This window comes from Taudactylus pleione, unplaced genomic scaffold, assembly GCF_031769625.1.
Source record: "Taudactylus pleione unplaced genomic scaffold, aTauple2 ptg000041l, whole genome shotgun sequence".
NCBI lineage: Eukaryota > Metazoa > Chordata > Amphibia > Anura > Myobatrachidae > Taudactylus > Taudactylus pleione.
In genome coordinates this window covers 40,878,536-40,898,189 of record NW_028284443.1, presented here as the reverse complement: position 1 = coordinate 40,898,189, position 19,654 = coordinate 40,878,536, and the positions used below count along the sequence as shown (strand labels likewise).

The 19,654-nt window shown below is 39.0% G+C and overlaps 1 pseudogene; it reads right to left on the bottom strand.

Moving 5' to 3' along the window:
* Positions 1–234: 234 nt before the first annotated feature.
* Positions 235–353, bottom strand: LOC148538118 (5S ribosomal RNA; annotated as a pseudogene).
* Positions 354–19,654: the final 19,301 nt, after the last annotated feature.

Below are 19,654 nucleotides of genomic sequence, written 5' to 3'. Positions count from 1 at the left end.
CTGATTTATGAAATATAAATATGTGTATGTACTGTATGTATTAATCAATTTGCAGAAAGGAAGGAATACATAATTTTCATTGATTTTTCTGAGTTCATATACAGTCACTTCATGTGCTTCTTCTTTATCAAATGAGTCTTTATGAATAATTCTTGGATGATCATTCAGATGTAGTTCAGGAGTTGCTTCATAGGTCACATGTCATTAGGGATTCACACTTGCATGTCCCATACAAAATTACAGTACCTGGTCTTCCCTAGAGGTCTCCCATCCAAGTACTAACCAGGCACAATGGTGCTTAACTTCCAAGATCAGATGAGGTTGGGTGCTTCAACATAGGTATGACAGTATATATTATTGGGACAAGCAATTTGCCCTCCTGACCTGTCTAGTCCATCACCATCTTCTTATAGAAAGGGAGCTTTTTTGTAGCTGTCATTAAATTCTCTGGGAGTCATAGTGTCAAGTTTGAAGATCCAGTACATCTCCCATCTGGATCATTATTCGCTAGGTCTCCTCCTCTGTCTTCAAGTTCCACATGTTCTATTGCTTTAAACATTAATTCATCTGGATACAATTTATGATGTGAATTGAAATGTCTTGATACCATATGCATTTCCACCTTGTTTTTTATGTTTCTTATATGCTCCTGTATACGTAATTTCAGCGGTCGCTTTGTCTTGCCCACATATTTTGTCCTACATGAGCATTTCAAGAGGTGTTTAACCAAAGTTGAATTGCAGTTTAGATGCTGCTTGATCTTGTATTCCTTATTATTCGCAGAATTACTGAAGCTCTTCCTTTGTCGATAAATGTATTTACATATGTTACATCTGCCACATTTATAGCTTCCAGGACAACTATTTAGAATACTGGGTCTTAGAAAATTAGTACCCCTTAGCATGCAGGGTGCCAGAGTGTCTTTGAGGTTTCTTGCCTTCCTAAACACTATGGGGGGTCCTGGTGGTAGAACGTCCTTCAAAACTGGGTCCATCAGGAGAATTTTCCAATGCTTATTAAAAGCGTTCTTTATAATTTTTTCCTGTGCATTGTACGTCGTTATGAATTCAATTATGTTTTTTTCTTTTTCTTCAGTACTTTTGTACTCCAGTAATGCATTTCTCTCAGCACCTTTGGAGGATAGTCTTTTTCTAAGAACCGGTTTGTGTATAGCTGAATTTGTTCGATGCATGTCTCTGTTTCACTACAATTTCTTTTTATTCTATGAAATTGCGAGTATGGTATATTTTCCTTCCATTTCTTTAGGTGACCACTTTTGAAATCAAGGTAACTATTTGTATCTACTTTTTTTAATAACATTTTTTGTAATAATTTTACTTCCTTCTACACATAAAATCAAATCCAAAAATTCAATGGAGCTCTTATTTATATTTGACGTGAATTTCAGATTCATATTATTGTCTGTAATATGATCTAAAAACAATCTAAAAACATCTTCCGACCCTTCCCATATTATCAGGAAATCATCTGTGTACCGCTTATAATTATATTATATATATATTACATTATATTATATATTATATTATGTTCTCTCTGAATGGGTTATTCTCATAGATGTAGTTCTTTTCCAAGGACCCCATAAAAAGGTTGACATAGCTATGGGCAAATGTTGTCCCCATAGCCATGCCACAAATTTGTGGATAAAATGTGTCTAAAAATGTAAAATAATTATGATCCAGGATAAAAGTCATTATGTTGCATAAACATTCTTTGTGTGGAGTACTAATTGAAGGATCCATTTCAAGGAATTATCTACAGGTATTGATCCCTTTGCAATGTTCAACACATGTATATAAAGATTGGACATCAGTTGTAACCCATGAGTATGTTTCTTTCCACTCCATATCTTTTATAATCTTTAATAGATTAGTGGTGTCTTTGAGGTAGGATTGGAGCTCCTTCACATATTCACACAGGAATATATCCACATACTCAGACAAATGTGAAGTTAAAGAATCTATCCCTGCAATGATGGGTCTCCCCAGAGGATTTTCCATGGACTTGTGAATTTTCAGCAGAAAATAGATTGTGGGGGTAGTGGGATTAGTCTGTAGGAGATATTGGAACTCATCTTTTGTTAAAATGCCATTGTGTAGTCCATATACCTGAAGTCTCCTTAATTCATTCAAGTAGGTCTCCAAAAGATCATTATCCAATAAAATATAAGAATTAGTATCCCTTAGTAGTCTGGATGACTCCTTAATATATTGGGACCTATCCATGATGACTAGTCCCCCCCCTTGTCTGCTTGTTTTATAACAATATTTTTTTTAGATTCTTCAATACCTCTTTCTCCTTTTTTTTAAATTCTGTCCAATTATTGGTTTGGGATCCTCCTCACATAGATGCTTCCTTACCAATTCATAGAAGACATTTAGATGGTTCCCTTTGGATTCAAGTGGATAATATTTAGATTTTCCCTTTAGTCCTGATTTGGAATCATTCTACTGGAAATTTATGATTACCGCATTATCTTTTCTTAGGAAGTGCTTTTTTAGTGTCAAGTTTCTTACAAATTTGTTAAGATCAATGAACATCTGAAATCTATTCATATTATTTGAAGGTGCGAACATCAATCCTTTATTCAAGAGTGAAATTTCAGGTTTGGATAAAGTGCGCTTTGACAAGTTAAAGATCCCTCTCTCCTTGGGGTCTACATCATATTCCTCCTTTTGTAGTTTCTTCCTCCTGCTTCCACGTATCCCTCTTCTTCTCTTGTTCTTCTTTTCATGGGGAATGCAACTTTTGTTGTCTCCCTAAAGAAGGTCTTTCTTGGAATTAATGGATTTTGGTCTGGGCCTGGGGATACAAAATGGTCAGAATCGCTGTTTGAATCATGTCTCTGAAGTGTAGAGAACCGGTTCTTTGTGTGATGTGTTTTATAATTGGGTTGTTCACTTGATTCTTCATCTCTTCTAAAGCTTTGCTTTGTTCTAAACGGTACTGTTCTCCATGTGTTTTTTTTTTTAATGGGATTATTCATGTATTGTTGTCTTCTGGATTTATGAAATCTGCTCCAGTTTTTTACTTTGTTCAGATCATAATACTGTTTGTCCCTAATGAATTTTCTCTCCTTTCCTTTCATGACATCCTCTTAAATGCGATCCAATTTCCGTAATAAAACTTTATAATTAGTTTTATAATCCTTTTTGTCTTTAAAACTCTCCATTTGTGTTTCTTTTTCCTTTATCTCATGTTCCAACTCTGACAGAGTGTTTTTCTTCTCCATGATGATTAATTTCATCAGATCTATGGAACAATTGTGTAAAATATTGTCCCATTTACCCATAAATTCAGGTTTATCCAGACCAAATGTCAGATTTTTCAATAGTCTCAGACCTCTTGGGACTCTGTTGACATGATATGTTATGTTCGAGTCCCTTAATGTCCCACCAAGCTTTAATCTCTTTAGTAATTCATTTCTCTATCTCCCAGAACAAATTGTCAAGATATTTAGTTGGGACACTTTCCTTAGTTAGACCATGATCCTCACTGAAAATTCTTTGACAAAAGTCACTCCTTTTATTCAGGCGTTCATTATTTCTATACATCTTTATGTATTTACAATTAGGATCTTCCAAAAAGGCTGCTATAATCAATAACCAAGGTTTATGTGTAGGGGGAGATTACAGCACCAATTTAGTACAGATCCTTGTGAATGGTATTTCAATGTACTTGACACAAATTGGCGCTGTAATCTCCCCCTACACACACACACACACACACACATATATATATATATATAGGTTTTTTTTTTTTTAAATATTTTTAACAATGTTTTCTTTTCTTATATTAGTGTTATAGGCAATTTTGTTTTGATTATCGCTGTCCTGTCTCATTCAAGACTCAATACAGGGTCTCCGATTAGGGATGGTATACTATACAATATACTAATGATGGTCACTGACCATTGATGGTTTGCAATCTATCGATTGTCTATGACCGATAACAAGTTTTTGTGCCATTGCTGATGGTCACCTATACTGTACCATCAATGGCAGCCCCAACCAATGTTAAGGAAACATCAATGGTTGCCCCATCGATATATATAATCATCAATTGTTTGAAACTGCAGTCACTGATGTTTCCTTAACATTGGCTGGGGCTATCATCAATGGTGCAGCTGTCAATTACCATCACTACAGTATACTATAAATTTTGCTATTTTTATGGTGTACTGTGTTTAAAAAAAATTTAAAATGTAATAAAATTGTGTTGGATATGCTCTAAAAAGATGTTCTTCGCCTAATTCAGTCATAAAAAAACACAACAATTTTGGAGCGGTTTTTGGAAACAAAATTATCAGTTAAGTGGTTAATTTCAGATATGTGGACAAGCAGTACTGGTAAAACTAAAGATTACCTGACTGTGATAGCCCACTGGGTAGGTGTATCACTTTAGCATAAGCAGTATCTAACATACAATGCCAGTTCATTCATAGGAAGCCTATATTATCTGTATCACTGGCTTCACTTAGAGACATACTGCTGTCAATCTGTTAGCAAAATTTATCCTAGGTGATTTTATTATTCCAATTGACATTCCCACAGAATCTTCTGCTTCAAAACTCCTTACCCTCACCTCTTCATTTGGTCTCTCCCAATGGACCTCCTCATCTTCCCATGTGAGTGGGAACTCACTTGACCTGGTCTTAACTCACCGTTGTGATATTTCTGATTACTCCAATTCACCATTTCCTCTCTATTACAATCACCTTCTCTCTTTTAGCTTATCCCTCTCTCCTTCTCCTCCTCTACTTCCTAAGGCTATCATTACTAAGTGTAACATTGAGGCTGTTGACACTGTAGCACTTTAGTCCCTTCTAGATTCACTTCTTACATCTATCACTTCTCTCTCCTGTCCTGAACAAGCCACTTCCCTGTACAATGCCTCCCTTACTTCTGCTCTTGACTCTGTTGCACCGGCAATAGCTAATCACCCTTGCAGATCCACACCACATCCCTGGCATTTCAAATGCACCAGTTACCTGCTGTCATGACCAGGGTTTCCCAGCATAGGAGATGATGGGATTTACCTGTGAGGGCGCTGTGGCATTGTCCTTCCGGCGGATGAGCTGGTGTCTGGCAGCAGGCGTTGGCTGTGTGAGGTGTTCCGCAGGCACTGTGTCATTTTGGCTGGGGTAAGACTGGTGGTTTTTCCATTCCATTCTGGTATGGGTGCTGCCATCTTGCTTCTGGTCATGTGACTTAGTTGCTCCAATCCTGGTGTGTCACATGCTCTCTCCGACCATTCACGATCGTGCACTAAGTACTAAAGGAGTTCAGAGCTCCCCATAGTTGCCAATGCAAAGGGTTTCACAGCATATTCTGTGAGAGAGTTCCTGTGCTCCTGAGATCTGTCTGTTCCGTGCTCACCTGTGCTCTTGCTGGATCCCAGCTTCCAAGCAGCCTGCATTGCTCTGCCTGCTCTCAGTCTCCTGCTGGAACCACCCTACACTTTCCATTAACCCTCTCCCTGTCTAAAGACATCAGTGTGCAGTTAACCCTGTCCCTAGCAGTTACCTAGCTCTCTGCAGCTATCCTGTTTCTACACTAAGCCATCTCAGTGCTACTCATCAGTTATTCAACTACTCCATAACCTCTCTGGATTCCATCCCACCAGTATCAATCCATAACCTGATATCCTGTCTGCAGCCTTGCAGTAACCATTTGGAATACAAATATTTTTTATTATTTCTGTCACTTCCTGGACATTACCCACTCTTGCTTCACTTCAGTTTCAAGTCATCACCTCCCAATCTATATTCTGGACTTTATATTATCAGTGTACATGTCTTCATGTACACCCATTAAAAAACCCACTTTTCAATTCAAGTCTGTTCAGGTGTCTACTCCTGTTACTACCCCGGGTCCACAACAAACTCAGATCCTAACACCTGCAAAAGTATTTATGAATTGCCAAGCATCAGGTATCTTGGTATAGTAGATGGCTGCACACAGCTGTCCAATGTGTTTCGAGCTGATTCACTCGTCTTCAAGGCTGCCACTATAGACAGCCTTGAGGAAGAGCAAATCGTCTCGAAATGTGTTGGCCAGCTGTGTGCAGCCATCTGCTATACCAGAACTCCATTTTTAAGCTTGTGAGTGTCCAGCAAGTGTGTATTCCAGAAACCCTGCTGTTACTTTTTTCATTTTTTGTGACATTTGTAATTTATATTTGTTTGTTTGTTCATTTAATACATTTCTTATTGCTTTTTATCTCTCAGTGGATTTCATATTGTGCTCAGTGCCCTGGTCACTATACCCTGTATTTCTATATTTGCATTTTGGGGAGAAGGGTACCCCTAGTAGTGGCTGCAGACAGCAAATCCAGCTTGCGCTCAGAGCCCACCATTTGTTTCTTTTATCAAATATTTTTTATTGTATTTATTTTTTTCAGATAATTGGATTAAACTAATTTTATTTGTATAAACATTCATTATGAACACACAAAAAAATTACACAAACACATAATATTTTTTTATCCTGCATGTGTAAAAGCTAGTGATCTTTCCTCTCAACTAAAATCAATCTTGTAAATGTTTGTTATGTAAACAAAGATTTGCTGATTGCTGGGATTCATCATGTGACGTGATACAATGTTAAGACCGCATACCATGTTAATTGTTTCCCCGAACCTTGCTCCATGACCTGAAGTTGTCAGAGATATTCAATTAATGGAGCTCTGAACAAATGCTGTAGTACACTATTTGATCTATTACACAGTATTCAAATATTGTTTAAAAAAAATCCTAGAAATTGTCTGTGATAATCTGATAACTATGGGCCTGATTCAGAGGTAGAAACAGTATATAAAATAAACTGGAGAAAGAGAAAGACAAAGGGCTCTTTTTGGGGCACACTTTTGGAGAAATGCCTAGGATAAATCCATTCCAATATATGTGGGAAAAAAATAAATACTTACCCTTTATTGAATATAATTGAAAAGGTCCTTTAAAGGGAAACCAATGTAAAATTAATATTTAGATTTATTGAGTATATAATAATAAAAGTCCCTGATGGAGGCATCATAGAGAATAATTGGGTTAAAACACATATCATGCCCTGCTTTAGTTATCTTCACCTGATACTCTATACCCATGTCTATACTGTGGGTAATACCAGCTATACCTGCATGTGTTATAGAAATGTATGAGAAAAACTGAGGTTCATGATCGGTCATACAATATCACTTATATCTGCCCATGCAGAGCCGTAACTAGACACTTTTTGGTGCCCTGTGCCAGAAAGAGCATTTGCGCCCCCCTATATTTCAAATAGAGACATAACACACCCAAAAAAGGGGCATGGCCTCATGGGGAAGGGCCAGTGAAAAGATAGGGAAAGCCAGAATATACTGGGGATAAAATAAGAGGAAGCTACAAGTGAGAATGATAATAAATAGAAAAGTGACAGGCCCAAATAGTGCCCCCTGTCCTGTGGTTCCCTGTGCCATGGCACTGGTCACACCACCCTAGTTACGGCCCTGTGCCCATATGTACACTTTATCTAAGACTCCTAAATATACAGGACCTCAATCAATTGTGTGGTTTATGAACATTTATGGAAATTATCCTCCCATCAAGAAAGGTAAGTATAGTGGAAAGAATTCAAAATCTCTCCCATTTGCTATAGGATGTGCTATTTGTCTTGGACAATTCAACCAGTTGTCAAGAAGCAATAATCTAATATTGTGATGTAGAAATATGATCAGAAATTGGCAATAAGGCAAAAAAAACAATTAAACAGATTAACACAAATATAGATAACATACATATATACAGTATGTTCATATAGTTAAATATTTCAAAGTAGAAAAAAACAGGTTCTGATGAATAAATTCTCCTTCAATTTAAGTCTCGAGACTGAGCAGGTTAACTCTCATATCATCGAACAAGCAGAATAAGTAAACATATATGTTTTTCATCCGTTCTTTGTTCTCCGTTATTGTTGTGAAAAGTAGGTCTGAAAAATAGATCTGACAAAAATATGATCTCGCAGTTCTAATCTCAGAGCTTAAAATAAATCTAACAGTGCAATATGAATATCTCAAAAGGTGAGAGACTCAGGGGTATATTTACTAAAGTATGGGTTTTTAGAAGTAGAGATGCTGACCATAGCAACCAATCAGATTCCACTTAACATTTATCTAGCACCTTCTAGAAGATAAAAGCTACAATCTGATTGGTTGCTACAATATGGGCAATGTCTCCACTTCTAAAATCCTGCACTTTATATACAGTACACCCCCTTAGTCTGATAGAAAATAACAGGGACGTGTCATTCGGCTAAAAAAATCTTTGAACCAAAGCGAATATATAAAAACTCTTCAAAAATTTTCAGCAACCTGTATTCATAGTCCAGCCATACTGTACATCACTTCCGTCATCAATCATAGAACTTGTAATAATGTATTTTGTGCACACTTGATACATCCATACCATAATTTGAATATATTCTGTTTTTACAGTTATACATAGGAAAACATAACACCTTGCAGAATTATCAATAATGATATATTTCCTCCATGTATTTCCCTACAGCAGTGGTTCTCAACTTGATCCTCAGGACCCCTCACAGTTCTCTTTTTGCAGGTCACCCAGCAGGTGCAATTAATATTCACTGACACATTTTAAAAGATCCACAGGTGGAGCTAATTATCTCACTTGTGATTTTGTGAGGAGACCTGGAAAAATGCACTGTTTGTGGTCCTGAGGACTGAGTTTGAGAACCTGTGCCCTAGAGTGAAGTATAGTAGCACTGCATATGATGGAGGGTTTTATTGAGAGGTTTTGTATCTCTATAGATATAATAACATTTGTTCAGTATGGAGAGCGTGAATAGGTGAGACACAGAAAACTCACCCCATAGAAGCAGAATGAAGGTAGGGGAGGTTTCAAGCCAACAGGGGTCCACAGCTATCTTGCCTGTTGCCAACTGCAGTGCACAGCAGATCAGATGAGGAAGGTAGGAAGACATCTGAAGCGGGTCACATGTGCACCCCACATGACCTGAAAGGAGGGGTCTGACATAAGTTTCGCTAACAAGCTTGGTCAACATGGATACAGTGTCAATGCTTATGCAGTTCAGCAATTATTTGCTTGTGCACATGAGTAAAAAGTCCAAGAAACCCGACGACGTATGTGTACCACTGAGCTTATAAAGAGAGTACTATTGTTACCGTAGTCACTTGAAATAGATCTCATGGCGGACAGCCATGGGTGTTCTTGGGAGGTAACTGGGAGGCAACTTGAAGTGAATGCAAAAAATGGCTTGTTATCACAATATAGGCATCAGCTGTGATGTCATATATCAATTTATTTTGAGAATCGTCTAGAATACTGCCATGCTATTACCATATGTTTTCACATTTATTCTGAGATCTACCCCTGAAGAAGTCCTGAAAAAGGATGAAACGAGTAGGGTTTATGTGAAAGGTGGACACTACACATAAAGCACTTCCCTCATTTGGAAGGAGCAGAGGAATCAGTCTTATCTATGTAGTAGATGTTGACATATCAGATGTGTGAAAGATCTTGTGTCCATCTGAAATTGTGGGATTTTAATAAAAGTCTATTTTAATAATTATACATTATTAATTTTGGCCTTTGTGGCCTATCTTGGGTGTTTCTGGTATGAGGGTATCTTTATAGAACCTCAAGGAGGACATTAAACAAGCTCCATTATATGAACTTATTGACCAGTTCTGAAAAACAAGCACGAATACTGGTGATTTCAATCTTCAAAAGAAAAAGAATTGGAACCTTTAAGCCTCGGAGGGATTGTATTATACAATATAAGGAATATAAAGACATCATTGATTTTTCTTTCTAGAGTCTAATTGAAGCGCCCCTACAGTAATTGTGGTGTATCTATTGCGTAGTAGTCCTACTAACAGAGGACTTACTGGAGGGTGCAGCTTGATTATAGCGCAGGTTAGCTTTGTTTTATATATATATATATATATATATATACTGTGTATATATATATATATATATATATATATACTGTATATGTACACACACATATGTAATGTTTCAGATTTTTTCCTTTGCCGCATTGGGTGGTGCTGATAGGACAGGGAAATGGATGATTGTTTCTGTATGAGACAAATCAAAATAACAATACCAAAGCCATCAGACATTTGGCATGACTTAATAACCTTCCTTTTCCCAAACATCAGTGTTATCATTGGAAAGTTCACAGTGAGGACATGCACCCTGCCTCCTGTGATGCCCATGGGGCAGTGATTTATAGACTAGTCATCACAACAGAAGAGTAATCAGTTCTAGTTTTGTCTATATTCCTGGGAAAGGAAAAAAATATAACTTCTATATTTGTTGTTTTCAAACTAAAACTGTCCAGTACAGAATATGTGAGCACTAGCTGATAAGAAAGGTTAGTCACATTTATGTTTATATTTATTTGAATGTAAAAATTTAAGCTACATTTTTCTATTACTGCACATTTTTGGAATAATAGTTATTACACAATATTTTATTACATTTAAAATGACAAATAAACTAGACTACATATTTGTTAATATTCCTATAATAGTTAATGATGCAACAGAAGAAAACCTAAACCACAAAATTAAAAAAAAAACATAGAGAGGGAATAAAATATATATTGTATAATTATGGTATATACAGTATATTGTGTATGGAGACAAAATTAATTAAATAGAATAAAATATTTTAATATATGAAAATAGTTATAGGCTTAATGACATAAAAAATAAATGACTAAAAATATCAAATTGATTGCAAGATTGAGAAATGGAATTAATTCACTATGTGAAATTGATTTAGATTGCTGACAATAATTTTGTTTTGTCACATGTGTAAGTTGCAACCAAAGGAGAGAGAGATTTTCACATATATGTTGCTGAGATCTGTGAAAGGCCAAATAGATTGTGTGTAGTGTGGCAAACTTGCCTTAGTGGTAGGCTTCCCCTCTTAATATAATGCTACAATATTATATTTTCTGACGTGTGTTTTGTAGAATTTTTTTTTACAATTCAGTGATTACTTTTTTTTATTATGCTTGAACATTTTTTTTTTTTTCACAGTTGGTATTGAGGCAGATTTTGAGACCATGACATTCTATGGTGATATCAGTCAGTCAGATATGTTAAAAGAGAAAAATAGGTTTGATTTTGCCAATTCTCCCTTACATGATATTAGTGTTGTATAAAGCCCCATAAGATATCTTACAAATTATTTTATTTTAAATAATATGCGACTTGCTGTAAACTTTATGTTAAAATTCTGCTTGCAAATTTTGATTCACTCACATTCACCCACCTACACATTTCCTTTCAGTAATCTATTATTCCTGTGGAAGCAGAAGGCTTCACAGTATAGCAAGTAAAATCAAAGGAAGCTGCTTTAAAGTAAATATTTAGGGTATTAGAATAACAAGTGGTTACAGTTTAGTTTGACAATTTATACTAGCTACTTTCATACAAAATAGAATTCCCCAAATAGTGCACATCTAATGCTGGGAGTACATTATACAAATATACAATTATCAGCTGATCCACCAGATATCGACAAATTGGTAGATAATAGTACAGTGTATTTGCGCACCCAACCACAAATTATCAGTCTGTCGTACATGCTGAATCAGCCGGCATGTCCAACAGATCCAAAATTTTGTGAGCTGCATTGAGCAAGGGAGGAACAGGAAAATGTTTCCTCACCAGGGGAGGATCACAGATTTTGTGTAGTCATGCACTGTGAAATATCTCACAGTGTATGGCAATTATTTCCGCTTGGTTTCAGGCAAGATGATGGGCTAAATGTAATAGCCTCCGAGTTTCTGTTTTTTTTTTTTTAAAGTGGCAATCATTGTAAAGGCTGGTTCTGATAATGTATGAAATGTACAGTTTGTTTTTCACAATTGCCATCAGGTACATCAGCAGCAGCAGCAGCAGCAGCAGCAGCAGCAAGGACAACACTGCTTGTTTTTGGAACTGCCATCTGGTTTGTCAGTTTTTATGTATTTCTCTTTTATAGCTGTTTACATGTTGATCCAAGGCTGAGTTTTGTCCCTAATGACCTTGATTTACACTTTTTGTTAACTTGACCGTTACATTTTTTTGCTTTCAAAAGATTTCCTAATCAATATTTTCATATTTTCATCTCAAACTGTTTATCAAGGTGAAAGTGACAGATCCTTTGCACAATGTATGGGTTTCTTGGTATTTGGATATTTTTCGATGATTAACAACAAGCTGGAACTACACCTATTGTATTATTGATTTCCCTTAATCTATGAAAAAATTGAGTTTTCATCACATCACATTTTTTGGGTGGGTGGGATGGAGAGGATTGTACTTTTTGGAATGTTTAGTTGGGTAGAACATACAGTACAGTGTTTTATCAGCACTGTTTGAGACAATGTTCATTTTGTGAGGCAGTCCCTAGAATCTACTTTGTATTTCAAATAACTTACAAAATGCGTGACAAACATAAATTTTTTAGAATTCTAAACATGTTAGATGAGGATGCATCAGAATTTATTTTCTTCATTACCACTATCATTTTCATTGCTTATTTTCTTTTACAGTGTGCTTAGAAATATCAGTTTATCTGAGTAGACATGCATTTTTTGCTCTGCCACATTGTTTATTGATTCATTTATTATTTTATTTTTATTTATTTTATTTATTTCTTAACAGTTTCTTATATAGCATAGCATATTCTGTTAGGTTTTAAGGTAAATTGTAAATCTTCATAAATATATGACTGACTTTGAGCATGAAATGAAAGTAAATACTGTATTCATCCTCATTATCTCTCTAAAGTTGACTATCACATTGCAGTGCTACTGTCTTATCAAGTTCCTTCTAAAACTTAATTGCAATTTCAGATGCACTTTATGCCATTACTAAGCCATTACTAAGCCCTGACATGTTGCATTTAATTTTGCAAAGATGTGACTACATAAATAAGTTTTGTACTAATATTTGATAAATGAGATTATAGAAACTGAAAAATTATATTATAATCTGAACTACTGACCCAGCCTGGAGATAATTTAATTTCATATTTTTTTAATTGACACCCGCTAAAACTTCACTTTGGCCTATTGGATTTTTTTTTAGATTGTGTCAGACTGGCCTTGTTAGGTACTGGGTTAATTTCCAGAGGAATAATACTGCAAACTGCTCCTCTGCACTAATTGGCTCATTTCATCTTCTGTGCAGATAAAGCACAGGTCATTTGTTCACTCAAACTGTGACACTAAAGACAGCATTTGAGTGGTGTCTCCTGAAGACTATTCCACAAAGTACCTGTTGTGGCTATGGGGAGACTGGTATTTCAAGAGATAATAGAAGCTGTCAACAGCTACAGTGATGTCGAGCATCAGGGGGGGTCCTTTCTACTTTACCTTGATGTTAACATCATGTGACTGTAGCAGTGCAAATGGGACCTGAGAAGTTATGGCAGACAATCAGGTAAGTACAGTAGAGGGGGCAATGTGGGGCACACTGGTGGCTAAGGGATGGTATGTGAGGGAAAAGCTTGTAGGCAGAGGTACATGTATAAAGATAGCTTGTGGGCAGGGGGTTTGTAAGGGAAAAGATGGTGGGCAGCATTCTGTGTGATAGAAAAGATGTTGGGCAGTGGGGTATGTGAGGGAAAATCTGGGTGCAAAACCCTCTTTGAAAGAAAAAAACAGGTCGGCAAGTAACATATGAGGAAATAGAGTGTGGTATGTTGGATTGACATTTATCATGTCAACCTAACATACCACAACGTACATAAGATTGATATGAAACTGTTGACATGGTTGAAATGTCAATAAGCAGCATATTGACAGTGATCATTTTAACATTCATCTTCCTCAGTTGGATATGAGAATGTAGCAGTAGGAGCCCCTATGCTCTGGGAAGCTTAGGATGACATTTGGCCCTATGTGTGCAGCTGCATTAATGTATTGTGAAGATGTATGAGCATTTCACAGTTGCCTTTATTTGGCTTTTTTTTATTGAGTTACAAACCAGTAGTTTTTTTGATAAATCTGGCCCAAACAAATCAACAAGACTGTTTGTAAAGTCAACAGTTTTCCCCCCAAAATCTAACATCTGGAACACCCCTTCATGAATTCCTGCATTTCTCCCTTGACAGCAATGAAGGCTGGACAAAGTTTTGCACCAAACATCAGTGCATTAGGACCAGGAGCGTAAGTTGATACCAGGTGGCCGGAGGTAAAATACATTAAGGTCTGCCCCCCTGTACTCTTACCACCAGCACCTCAGTAGCACCCAGATGCTCCCCTCTTTCACCACCAACACCATAGCATCACCTAGACACACATCCTTCATTCACCACCAATACACCACTGCAGCAAACAGTCATCTCCTACACATTTACCTTCAACACCCCAGAAAAATATGTACACACCCACACCCTCAACACTGCAGCAGTACATAAGGGGGATGTCCAAGTATTGATTGGGTGCTAGTAGTATATGAGGGTGATGTCTGGGTGCTGATGAGATATTGGCAATTAATCAGCACCCAACACCCAGACAGCCCACCTCATTCACTACCAGCACCCTAGCAGTACTCGCACACAGTCCTTAATCACTACCACCAGCCTGTACCAACCTCCTACTCTTGTTAGTGCTCATCTGTTGGACCCACCTCTCACACCTGGTTGTGTCTATCTCCTCCACCCACCTCAAACTCCTGGTAGTGACCATTTCAGCAACACTCCCATTCTTAAACACACACACACTCCAAGTAGTGCCTATGTCCTACAAAGCACCCCCCTTCCTATACACACTCATAATCCTGGTGGTGCCTATCTACTGCATCTCCCCCCTCCTTTCTTGGCTGTGCCAATCTCCTGCATCCCTGCCTCCCCTGCCCACTCTCCTGGAGGTGTGCATCTCTTGCATGCCTCCGATACACCATCCTGGTGGCACTTATCTCCTACATACCACCCTCCCAAACACAATCATGGTGGTGCCTATTGCCAGTGCTGTCAAAAACTCATGCAAGTGTCACTTTAGTTCTCGATGCTCTCAGTTCAGACACAGCAGAAGCCATTAGCAGTCTTCCTTCCCAGGGATGGTAATCACTGGAGCTAAGAGAGGAGGGTAGGGGCGAGCATGCATTCCATTCTGTGCACTAGCCACTTATTTGAGCAGCGCTGCACAACAGCAGTGTGACTTATAGTGCAGCTACTCTCTGTCCCAGACCTCCAGGAGTGAGGCAAGTCATGCTGCCACTGTGCAGCGCTGCTCATGTCAGTGGTGGTGCACAGACTGGAGTGCACCAGAAGCAATGGAGGAGGTAGGGGTGCCGTGGAGAAAACTGACTGGTTGTCTCTCGTACTTATGCCATTGATTTGGATTACAGCCTTGCCAACCAACCCACAAGAAGGAGGTAAGAGCATCAGTAGGTAGCAAATGCTAAAAGAACAGGAAGGAGAGTGGAGGACATTCTCCCAATTGTACTTATTCTGCCTTTTGTCCTAATTGAAAGAAGGTATGTTCTGATTTACACTGCTCTGCTAATGAAGGGCATGCTGCCTGCACATACACAGTAGCATTACTGAAAGCAATATTGCTTGCTTATATATGACCTCTTACACTGTGCCAGAAGGAAAAAATAAGAACTCATATTAGATAACTAAGTAGTTATGTTTCTTTCCTGCTACCCCATCTGGTTGCTGACCACACACCTTCAAGCAGCTGGGCACAACCCTTCAGCAGTATAGATCCACTTTTTAGTGAGAACCTACCAATGCAATTCACTGGTGAGCCCTTCATGCCCCAGTCCAACATTTACTTTTTATTTTATTTTCTATACAGTAAATGACAGTCTATAATAATAATAATATACCTGATATTGTGAATACCCAATACAATGAGTTCTTTAGTGAAGTAAGGAATTAACTAACTACAAAGAGAGAGATAAATACAGAAAAAATATAGTTTCTTTGCTCAAGAAATAGATCAGTTGAGATAAGGTGTTCCCCAATAAATAATTCCTCTTGAAGTGTTTTCATGTGTGTTTAGTTTGTTTCTTATTGCCAGTTCCAGACAAATGATAGCCTTCGTTACAGTTAGATTAGTCATTCAAAATTTGATTTTTGACTGGCAAATTCTAATTTCTTTGAAGGTGGGAAAAATGCCATGTCATGGATGCTTGCTTCATCTCTGGTGTCACATAATGTACCCACTTTTCATTGCCTGGAACAATAATCTAGGGCCAAATGTAATATTATTATTATCATTTATTTATATGGCGCCACAAGTTTTCCGCAGCACCTTACACAGTACATAAACAAATAGATTGATTTACAGTGACTTACAGTACAGTACAGTAGAATACAATACAATACATTACAGGACATGGATAATATACATTGCTACATTCGCGACCATAACACCCAAATAAGCAACAATGCAAAGCAACCAAGTGTTAGGTGCCCTGGTAGACAGTAAGAAGAAGATGAAGGTAGAGTAAGGAGAAGCACAAGAGGGTAGAGGGCCCTGCTCATAGGAGCTTACATTCTAAGGGGGAGAGACAGACAAACAGGGGTGACACAGATGGTGTAGGCAGGGAGGAAGGAGTATGTAGCAGGAAGTTAAGATGAGTGGGTTTTGAGAGCCGTTTGAAGGATTGAAGAGAGGTGGAGAATCTGATGGGAAGTGGGAGAGAGTTGCAAAGGTTCCAAAGGTGGGGAGCAGCACAGGCAAAATCTTGGAGGCAGGAGTGGGAGGAAGTAATCAATTGGCATGAGAGGTGGCGTGGATTTGTTGAACGAAGCTTGTAGGAGAGGGGAGGCAGATGCAGAGCATTTTGAGAGGAAGAAGAGCCGAGCAACAGCATTGAGGACAGACTGGAGAGGGGAGAGAAGGGATTTGGGGTGGCCAGATAGGAGGAGGTTACAGAAGTCCAATCTGGAGATGACCAATGAGTGTATGAGGGTTTTAGTGGCATCCTGGGAGAGAAAGGGTCTAATCTTGGAAACATTTTTAAGATGAAAATGACAGGACTGTGAGAGATTCAGGATATGTAGTTTGAAGGAGAGGGAGGAATCCAGGATAACTCCAAGACAGCACACTTTGGGGCTAGAGGAGATAGTTATGCCATCAATTGATAATGGTGGGAAGTGTGGTTATGTAGGTGGGAGGGAAGATGATTAGCTCAGTCTTAGACATAGTAAGTTTAAGAAATCACTGGGACATCCAGGAAGAGATGGCAGAGAGACAGTTGGAGACACAAGTGAGGAGAGAGGGAGAGAGGTCAGGGGAGGAAAGGTAGATCTGAGTATCATCAGCATAGAGATGATATTGGAGGTCAAAAGAGCTGATGAGTTTACCTAGTGAGGATGTATAGAGTGAAAAAAGGAGAAGTCCAAGAACAGAACCTTGGGGAACACATACTGCAAGAGGCTGTGGGGGAGAAGAGGAGTCATGAGAGGAGACAGAGAAGGATCGGTCAGAGAGGTAGGAGGATAGCCAGGAGGGGGCAGTGTCACATAGACCAAGGGAGTGAAGGATTTGCAGAAGGAGTGGGTGGTCCACTGTGTTGAAAGCAGCAGAAAGGTTAAGGAGAATGAGCAGAGAGTAGTGGCCCTTGGATTCAGCAGCTAGGAGGTCATTGCTGACTTTTGTGAGGGCAGTTTCAGTGGAGTGGAGAGAACGGAAGCCAGACTAAAAAGGGTCAAGGAGGGAGTGAGAGGAAAGAATGGTGGTAAGGTGCTTGTAAACAACATGCTCAATGAGCTTGGAGGCAAAAGAGAGGAGAGAGATGGGACGGTAGTTGGAGAGAGTGTTAGAATCAAGGGTAGGTTTTTTAGTATGAGGGAGACAAGGGCATGTTTGAATGCAGATGGGACAGTGGTGATGAGAGGGAGAGATTGGGCAAGATGGGAGCAGGCAGAAGGAGAGAGGTAGCAGAGGAGATGTGATAGATAGGGTCGAGGGGGGAGGTGGAAGCAGGGCAGGACTGGATGAGGGACATGACTTCCTCTCCAGATATAGGGGAGAAGAAAGTTAGAGTTGGTAAAATGAAAGGAGAGGGGTGATCTGGGAAGAGAGGAGGTGGATAGCAGGGGGACTGGTGGGATATGATGTCCTGACGTATGGAGTCAATTTTAGATGAAAAGTAGGTAGCAAAGTCAAGGGCAGAGAGCGAGGAGGGGAGGCGAGGAGGGGGTGGGCTGAGGAGGGAGTTGAATGTGGTGAAGAGACTTTGGGGATTTGAGGACTGAGAGGAGATGAGGTTCTTGAAATATGACTGTTTAGAGAGGGAAAGGGCAGCACTGTATGATGAGAGCATAAATTTGAAATGGAGAAAATCAGTCTTAGATCGTGATCTTCTCCACTGTCGCTCGGTAGTTCGTGAACACTTTTGCAGGTATCTGGTGGATTTGGAATGCCAGGGTTGAGATGTTAATCTGCGAGGGTAATAGGGTGAGAGATTAGAAAATGTGAGAGTTTAGCAGTAAAACGCTCACACTAATACGTTGATCGAGTTCTATTACCAAACAGGAAACACCTGGATGAGAGTTTAAATCTTGAGAGTTTTTTTAGTCTAAAAAACATGCAAGTTTGCCTGTTCTGTGACTTTACTACATTGACTGAGTTTAAAAATGTGAGAGTTTTCTTACATTTTCTAAACTCTCACCCTATTATATTTGGCCCCTAGTCTTAGGCATTCTACCGAACATTGCATGCATACTGATCGGTGGGGAGGACTGAAGAACAGCTAGGGAATATGTGGCCATTCTATTTGTCATGGGATGCTTTTGGTGAATGGTGCAAATGCCACTCCCCTGATCTCTGCCCTGCTATTCCACTGCCAGGTGCTTACATTCTGGGCACTTCTGCTCCTCCCCATGCTGCCAACATTGAATAGGTAAGTGCTTGTATATCTTACCTCCCAGTGTGCATGATTCCTGTTGGAGGAGAGCACTTTCCATAGTAACAGAAGCATGCTTACTACAAGTTCTTCTTCCTCCAATCTCCATAGGAATAGGATATGCTCATGAGTGTCCTGTATGTCACTGAGCTTTACAGATGCTGCAGTGTCACCACAGTTTGTGGAACTGCAAGTCCCACTGTCACCACTACATGTATATTATCCTGGGCAAAGCCCAGACACAGCATGCTACCTCTGTTAACCCACTCAGTTTGGATCTGTATCTTACTGCATGTATCTGAGTTGTGTGACATTAACCCTGTGTTGTCTTATACCCTAATTTTCAACCTGGGCAATAAACCAAAGTCTTGGTTAAACTATTCAACGTGTCAACATTCCTTCATTACACACAGCTGCCACGTATATCAAGTGCTATTGGATCTGCCAATAAGAAGAGAAAGGTGCTGTGATGGGATGGTAAGGGGGTCTATGCTATGAGGGGATGTGGGTCTGTGCTAAGAGGGGAGAGGGGTCTGTGGTGAGAGGGTCTGTGCTGTGAGGGGAGAGGAGTTTGTACTGTGAGGGGAAATGGGGTCTGGGCTGTGAGGGGATATGGTTTGGGTTGTCAGGGGAGGGGGTGTGGGTTGTGAGGGGAGGGGGTCTGGAGTGTGAGGAATAGGGTTTATGGGCTGAGATTGGAGAGGGGTCTGTGCTGTGAGGGGAAAGAGGTCTGTGCTGAGAG